This window comes from Staurois parvus, unplaced genomic scaffold (assembly GCF_062004578.1).
Source record: "Staurois parvus isolate SC_StPar_1 unplaced genomic scaffold, SC_StPar_1.0 ptg000746l, whole genome shotgun sequence".
NCBI lineage: Eukaryota > Metazoa > Chordata > Amphibia > Anura > Ranidae > Staurois > Staurois parvus.
The window spans coordinates 1,839,809-1,848,958 of record NW_028318542.1 but is presented as its reverse complement, the minus strand read 5'-3'; positions in this window follow the sequence as shown (position 1 = coordinate 1,848,958).

The window sequence follows — 9,150 nt, the reverse complement described above, 5'->3', positions numbered from 1 at the left end:
TCCTTATTGTAGATGTGTCAACAAAAATGTTAGCATGTGCCAGAGATTTCTGTAAGTCTTTAGCTGACACCCTGGGATTCTTCTTTACCTCATGCAGCATTCTGCGCTGTGCTCTTGCAGTCATTTTTACAGGACGGCCACGCCTAGGGAGAGTAGCAACAGTGCTAAACTTTCTCCATTTGTAGACGGTCTGTCTTACCGTGGACACATGAACATCAAGGCTTTTGGAGATACTTTTGTAACCCTTTCCAGCTTCATGCAAGTCAACAATTCTTGATCGTAGGTCTTCTGAGAGCTCTTTTCTGCGAGGCATGGTTCACATCAGACAGTGCTTCTTGAAACCAGTAAACCCAAAACAGGTGTGTGTGTTTTTAAGGGCAGGACAGCTGTCAGCAACACATCCAATATCATCACACTGATTGGAGTCATGGTTGGCTCACTCCTGGCTCCAATTAGCTCTGGGAGAAGTCATTAAGCTAGGGCCTCACATACTTTTTCCTCCCTGCACTGTGAATGTTTACATGTTATGTGCAATTAAACCATGGCAACATCTAATGTTTGTGTAGTATTATGTTCAGCAGACTGTGTTCTTCTATTGTTGTGACTTAGATAACATTCAGAGCACATTGTATGCCCAATTCATGCAAAACTCCACGTAATCCCAAGGGGTTCACATACTTTTTCTTGCAACTGTATGAGTTCAATGGAGGTACACATTTCATTTTACAGTAGAATATGGGGCTAACAGTGATGTGTAAAGAAATGCCCCAGCATTAGGAAAATATGCCTGTGAGTTGATGGTGCCATTAAAAGGAAAACATGTCCCTGCATTGATTGTGTTACTGGAAGGAAACAAATGTCCCACCATTGATGGTGTCAGTCTAAAGCTGAGAATATAGTACATGATTGTTCAGCTGGTGAGTGGGAAAAAAAACTGATTGCCCTATCCACACAAGTAGGTGGATGGAAAAATCCTCCTTACTGTGCTATAATGTTCTTTTACAGTATGTTCTGACAGCAGGGATCACAGACACTGGTCTGTAATAAGCAAATGGAAAGGAAGTTTCATTAAACTGTTATATCTGACATTAACTCAGTATATTTCAACACTTTACCCTAATGGAATGTTCCTTGGCTTGAATCTGGAATTTCTTGGCTGGGCTGGCCTGGGGAGAACTCTGAACATAGCAGGGCATCACAGTGATCGGTGCTGCTATGAGTCAGAAAAAATGAGGAAGGGTTGTAAAAGCGCAAACACTGCAAAGTCCTGGGAAATAGTAGTATGGGGTGATCGTGGTATTAGTGGCTACTGTATGAAGAGCGTAGGAATCCGTGTGGCACTGAGGGCAAGGCTTCCAAATAAGCTGTAGTAACTTCTGTAGATGAGAAAAGGAGAGAAGCGCCTCTAAGTGCAATAAGTCTTTTAATTCAAGTCTAAATGTAGAAACACTCACATGTGTGAAGTAATCATAAGCTTAAAAACCGTGGTTAACAGTAGTTAACGGTGGGGTGGTAACCCGGGTGAAGAGCCGTCATCTCTCTGCGATGTGGGGAGGTCAGCTCTCGGCTGGAACAGCGTGGTTGCTGGAGGGGAGCAGCGGTGAGGCCGGCAGGCGTGCACGTCCTCCCTCAGAGCCGGATGGAACGCACGCTGGAACGCAGCAGCAGCGTGGCCGTGATGACGTCAGATCCCAGGGTGCACTGCAATGCGTTTCGGAGCATGCACTGGCTGTGGAAGGCGGAAGTGCGCTCCTTTTTCAAGCAGGGGGAGGTGGATGAACAGGGGTGAATATATAGGGAACGTGAGTCTAATTATTAGATGACGGCTCTTCACCCGGGTTACCACCCCACCGTTAACTACTGTTAACCACGATTTTTAAGCTTATGATTACTTCACACATGTGAGTGTTTCTACATTTAGACTTGAATAAAAAGACTTATTGCACTTAGAGGCGCTTCTCTCCTTTTCTCATCGGTGCTGCTATGTGCTGAGTTTCCTCCTGCCAGCTTCGCCTGCCCTACTCCTGCTCAGACTGTGAGAGTCCCAATCCATCCAAGCAGACTGACAGCAGCCTAAGCTGGGAGAGAGCGAGGATCCTTCCTCCATGTGGCCACTGGTATGGCTGCTGCTGCAGAGAGGAGGCACACAATGTTCACAGTCACGATCTTTGCTCTGTGTGCCAGCGGTAGCAGAGTTCAGGGCAGCAGGAGGTGTGACGGCTGGGCAATTTGGTGGAGAGCTTCTCCTGCATGTAAATAGCATGGTGCAGCTTGGATGCCCCCTTCCCTTACAAGATTGCAGTTGTCCCTTCCACCCAAGGGAGGACTGGAAACTTATGGGCCCCCCGGCAATAAGGGATCATGCGGCTCCTGTGTCCTCGCCCACACTCAAACCACACCCAAAAAAGCCTATGAAAGGTACCAGGGGGATCTCATGGGGCCCCCTACTGACCCCGGGCCCTCAGGCAGTGCCCAAGTGCCGGAATGGTCAGTCTGCCCCTGCTTCCACCACCCTTCCTCCTGACCCTGTGTATACCACTTAGGTAAGTCACTGCTATGGACGCCTCGGCTCACCACTGCTAAACTAGAGAAGAAGAGGGTAAATGGCCGCACACCACCACAGAGTAAATCCAAACAAAATCTTTTTTATCCTCAGTTAGTAGAGCAGTACAGGACAAGCTGATAAGGTGTTTCAGACTCCAATAACAAGCGTATTCATAACAACTGCTCTCCTAACTGTGAAGATGATGTCACATGACGAAACGCGTAGGGATAGGCTAACAGCATCTTATCTGGTCTACACAAGTGTCTGATGACCCGTTTGATTTTAAAGCACCATATATATGGAACATATGTAAGTGTGATTTTAATGATTTTACGCAATAAAAAGCAGTATAACTCTATGGAAGTCTACCTTTGATTATTTTACTGTGGAGGAGGAGTTCCAAGGTCGTTTTGAAGTGTTTTGCCACAAGAGTATCCCGGGCTCAAAGGCAGTGGTTGCCAAAAAGCATAAGGAGATTACATCACCTCTGGGGCAGGTTTAAGCACCCAAAAGCGCCTTCTGACCTACCTTCATATAGGTAGTCAATATATTGCAGTGAGTGGGGCTCTGGAGGGGGAACACGAGTGAAACACCTAAAACTAGTGGTTTGATGACAAGACCACCCACTGTCACCAGTGTCACTTTGAATTTTTGAATTTCTGGATGAGCTAGGAGCTTCGCAGCACCTAGACTTTATTCACTTGTATTGTTTGGTTTGCTATCTGGCTTGCTGGCAAGACCACCTATTTTGAACTTATGAAGTTTTTTGGAGGAGCAAGGTGCTCCGTAGAAATTGGACTTTATTCACATGCATTGTTTGGTTTAGTTTATTTTTTGGTTTAAAATTGTCACAATAAGGTTAATAACACCTAAGTTCACCATAGTGCACTCGTTTGCATTTATTTTGGGGGAAGGTGCAATACAGCCCCAATTAGATGGATGCACTCATAGGTTTAGGCATCATATGCACTATCGTGTATTAGGTTGCAATTAGGTGGGGGAGGTGTATTATAGTTCCCCTCCTAAACAGGGGCGGACTGACAGCTCATGGGGCCCCCGGGCAATAGGAGATCATGGGGCCCCTGTGTCCTTGCCCAAACTCAAAAAAGCCTATGAAAAAGGTACCAGGGGCATCTCATGGGGCCCCCTACTGACCCTGGGTCCTCGGGCAGTGCCCGAGTTTCCAAATGGTCAGTCCGCCCCTGCTCCTAAACTATTCTTTTGCTTATGGCTTTGTATATTGTATGCACCATCGGTATATTTTAGAGGCACACTCTTAATGAAGAGCACCACAGCACATATTCACATAATTACAGAGCAGGGCCCTTGAACCCCTCGTGTATTGTTTTGTTACTATATTGTCTCATGTTCTGTCCCCCACTATAATGTACAGCGCTAAGCAAACCTTTTAGCGCTATATAAATACTGTATAATAATAATAATAATAATAATAATAATAAATAGGAACATATTATAAGAATTTTGTATCGGGAGGTGCATTGTAGCACTCCACACAAGGAGTACTTTCTACACTCTATAGAAACCACACGGCAGCGCAGCAGTTTGACTCTCCCAATAAAGATTTTGTTTGGATTTGCTCCATGGTGGTGTGCTGCCATTTACCCTCTTCTTCATCAGTAACATCAATTCAGGTGAGTAATGAGCAGGGCTGCTCCATGATAGACAAATAAACATTTCAACATCAGTTATCTCAGAGGAGTAAAACATCCAACTCTTCCACACAATGCTGAATTTACCCTCTTGGTTTTAAACCATGTGTAACCAGCATTCTGTTTCTATTATATTGTTCACCTCTTTTTCAATCCATTATTGAAGGACAACTGGCCTGTTTCCAAAATCTATGGATTAAGAACATTTGGGAGGGGGGGGGGGTGACCCTTTTCTTATTGGATTTGATGGAGGAGGGGACATCATGGAACAGGAATTGTAAGAGGGTGCTGCTTTCTTTTGGTCTAAGGCATATTCAGATACATTTTCTGTGAAACAAAAGAAAAATGTCTTCAAATCCACTGAAAAAAACCATCACACTTCCAAAGTCCAGCAGATCCCTGGTCAGTCCTGCACCCAAATGTTCATTAACATCTGGAAACATGAAGCAGAGCAATTCTGTCTGGTAGGTTGCATGTGAATTTTAGATTTCAACACTTTTCTGAGGTGCCAAATGTAAAATGTGCTCTGTTTAGAGTGCTTTGATTCCAATGAAAGACAAGTGGATCTTAAATAAAGGGTTTGGTTTATTTACAATTAGGGATATGTGATACAGGATTATCGGTTTTCTGAGAGCAAGGTGTGACAAAGATACAACCTACAGTATTGGTATCAAAGGAGGAGAGCACAAAACGTGTTGCTCACTTGCATTCTGAGTTTAATGTGTCAAATAGAAATAGATCACATTATGCAGATAATTATTTTCTTTATAGTGGCAGCGCAGGCCACATGGAAAAGTGCATCAATTTATATTAGAGATTTACCATTACTAACATATAAGATACTAAATAGAGAAAGTGAATGTCGGGATAGCCACAAAACTAAACAAAGATAGCATAGACAAAGTGTGACTAACCTGCAACAAAGAGGAGAACACAAAACACGTGTTGCTCACTTGCATTCCAAGTTTAATGTGAGCTTGTTGGTATTAGTCTAATGAAGTCACACTACAAATCATTACAGCTCCCTATAGCTGCAGCCTCGTCATAGCATTACTGGGAGAGTTATTAATTTACTACATATGCATAAATTCTAATTACAAGGGAAAGGAGTCAAGAGAGATAATGTATAGGCAGGGTATAGTAGTCTTCTCTATAAACTAGCATATTCATTCTCAGTACAACTTTCACATGCACAAGGCCTCAGTCAGTTCTTGGAACACTCTCATTAGGTAGGTCCCAGCTAATAATATCCATGCTTGCAGATTTAAAGCATACTTGTCCAACAGGCCATCCAAAGGTTAATTGTCCTCTGTCCAGTCTGTGAGTTGAGTTTTGTGCACATGATTACATGGGATGACAGTGCGAGCATAACCCTCAGAAAGAGTGCAGAAATATTAAACAGGTGAGGGCAATAAATACTCTCAGGGGTCATACTGGTGTTGGGGCCCTGATCCTGCAGTGAATCAATCACCCCCTAGTGCAAGAATTTGCAATCTCAGGGAAGGGAAGCACAATTTCACAAAATAGGCAACACTGAAAGTCATCGCCAATGATCAATAAGACCTCTCACCCATCACTGGGTGTCAAACAATTCCATTGTGGCCAGGAAGACAGTCTTCCCTCAACTAACTAGCATGTAGCAAGGGTAACCTCTACTTAAAGGTACCCTTGCCTGGCCTTTTTTTGTGTATCAATGTATGTTGCATTAAGAAAACCTAGTCCCTTTGAATGGGTCCTTAGCAAGCCCCAATGCATTAAACAACACATCTGCACAATTTTGTCCAACACAGCATTCAGAATGAATGGCAATATGACATACATATACCATCTTCACACATGGAAAGATATGAATCCAGTCTTACTGTACAATTGTAATTGTCAAATATATACCTACAGTGCCTTGAAAAAGTATTCATACCCCTTGAATTTTCCACATTTTGTCATGTTACAACCATAAACTTAAATGTATTTGAAATTTTATGAGATAGACCAACACAAAGTGGCACATAATTGTGAAGTGGAAGGAAAATGATAAATGGTTTTGAATTTTTTTTACAAATAAATATCTAAAAAGTGTGGCGTGCATTTGTATTCAGCCCCCTTTACTCTGAGACCCCTAACTAAAATCTAATGGAACCAATTGCCTTCAGAAGTCACCTAATTAGTAAATAGAGTCTACTTGTGTGTAATTCAACCTCAGAATAAATACAGCTGTTCTGTGAAGCCATCAGAGATTTGTTAGGGAACATTAGTGAACAAACAGCATCATGAAGGCCAAGGAACACACAAGACAGGTCAGGGATAAAGTTGTGGAGAAGTTTAAAACAGGGTTAGATTATAAAAAAATATCCAAGGCATCTCACAGAGCACTGTTCAAGCCATCATCTGAAAATGGAAAGAGTATGGCACAACTGCAAACCTACCAAGACATGGCTGTCCACCTAAATTGACAGGTCGGGCAAGGAGAGCATTAATCAGTGATGCAGCCAAGAGGCCCATGTTGACTTTGGAGGAGTTGCAGAGATCCACAGCTCAGGTAGGAGAATCTGTCCTCAGGACAACTATTCCTTGTGCACTCCACAAATCTGGCCTTTATGGAAGAGTGGCAAGAAGAAAGCCATTGTTAAAAGAGAGCCATAAGAAGTCCCGTTTGCAGCTTGCGAGAAGCCATGTGGGGGAAAAAGCAAACATGTGGAAGAAGGTGTTCTGGTCAGATGAGAACAAAATGTAACTTTTTGGCCTAAAAGCAAAATGCTATGTGTGGCAGAAAACTAACACTGCACATCACCCTGAATACACCATCCCCACCGTGAAACATGGCAGTGGCAGCATCTTGTTGTGGGGATGCTTTTCTTCAGCAGGGACAGGAAAGCTGGAGTCTGCAGAAGACTTGAGACTGGGGCGGAGGTTCAACTTCCAGCAGAACAACAACCTTAAAAATACAGCCAGAGCTACAATGGAATGGTTTAGATCAAAGCATATTCATGTGTTAGAATGACCCAGTCAAAGTCCAGACCTACAGTAAATCCAATTGAGAATCTGTGGCAAGACTTGAAAATTGCTGTTCACAGACACTCTCCATCCAAGCTGACAGAGCTTGAGCTATTTTGCAAAGAATAATGGGCAAGAATGTCACTCTGTAGATGTGCAAAAATGATAGAGACATCCCCAAAAAGACTTGCAGCTGGATTTGCAGCGAAAGGTGGTTCTACAAACGTTTTTTTTACATTCAGCTGTCAGTGGGGAACCCCAGTAAGAGCTGAAACAATAAAGAATGTTTTTAGTAGCTGTGTGGTATCTTATTCAGATGCGGTAAGATACAGCTTAGTGAATTGTCCCCTCTGTTCGACGTTTGTGCTCGAACTTTTGTTATGTTCAAATGTTCCACTGCGAACCGAACAGGGGGGGGGTGTGGCCTATCACTAGTGTTAACAAGCATTAAAAACTACAGTGCCTTGAAAAAGTATTTATGCCCCTCAAAATTTTTCACATTTTGTCATGATACAACAAAAACATAAATGTACTTTATTGGGATTTTATGTGATAGACCAACACAAAGTGGCACATAATTGTGAAGTGGAAGGAAAATGATAAATGGTTTTCAACATTTTTTTTTTTGTTTACAAACGATTTTATTGTACATAAGTAGACAGAAAAACAACAGCACAGTATGAAAGTGATATTGTCAACAAAAATATGGCACATTTGAAATGTACAATACATAAAAGTATATTAACATAAAAAAGAAGATAGAGGAAGAAAGAAAGTTATGAGTGCATGAGATACATAAATGATAAAATAGATTGAGTGATACATCTATCAACAATATATGTCAGCCATTCTTTACCGGGGATGTTGTCAATCATGCAATAAATGTCTACAATCCTTCCATGACTCCCATTTTTTATCGTATAAGTGCATCTTATCCAGTAGTGTATAATGAATACGTTTCATAAGCATTACAGCGTCAATTCTGTGTAAAACGGAGTCCAAGGGTACAACATTAGACCGCCAATGCAGGGCAATGGACCATAAAGTGGCAATACATAATGTATGTAGCAATCTCAGAGTGGCATCAGGGACCCCTGGGATATGAACCCCCAATAAACAGGTCTGTATGGACAATTGTATCGGGTTGCCCGATAGTGAGGTAGCCACCTCAGATATCTTACGCCAGATCAAAGATACAGTTGCAAGAAAAAGTATGTGAACCCATTGGGATTATGTGGAGTTTTGCATGAATTGGGCATAAAATGTGCTCTGAACGTCATCTAAGTCACAACAATAGAAGAACACAGTCTGCTGAACATAATACTACACAAACATTAGATGTTGCCATGGTTTAATTGCACATAACATGTAAACATTCACAGTGCAGGGAGGAAAAAGTATGTGAGGCCCTAGCTTAATGACTTCTCCCAGAGCTAATTGGAGCCAGAAGTGAGCCAACCTTGACTCCAATCAGTGTGATGATATTGGATGTGTTGCTGACAGCTGTCCTGCCCTTAAAAACACACACACCTGTTTTGGGTTTACTGGTTTCAAGAAGCACTGTCTGATGTGAACCATGCCTCGCAGAAAAGAGCTCTCAGAAGACCTACCATCAAGAATTGTTGACTTGCATGAAGCTGGAAAGGGTTACAAAAGTATCTCCAAAAGCCTTGATGTTCATGTGTCCACGGTAAGACAGACTGTCTACAAATGGAGAAAGTTTAGCACTGTTGCTACTCTCCCTAGGCGTGGTCATCCTATAAAAATGACTGCAAGAGCACAGCGCAGAATGCTGCATGAGGTAAAGAAGAATCCCAGAGTGACAGCTAAAGACCTACAGAAATCTCTGGCACATGCTAACATTTTTGTTGACACATCTACAATAAGGAAAACATGAAACAAGAATGGAGTACATGGGAGGACACCACGGAGGAAGCCATTGCT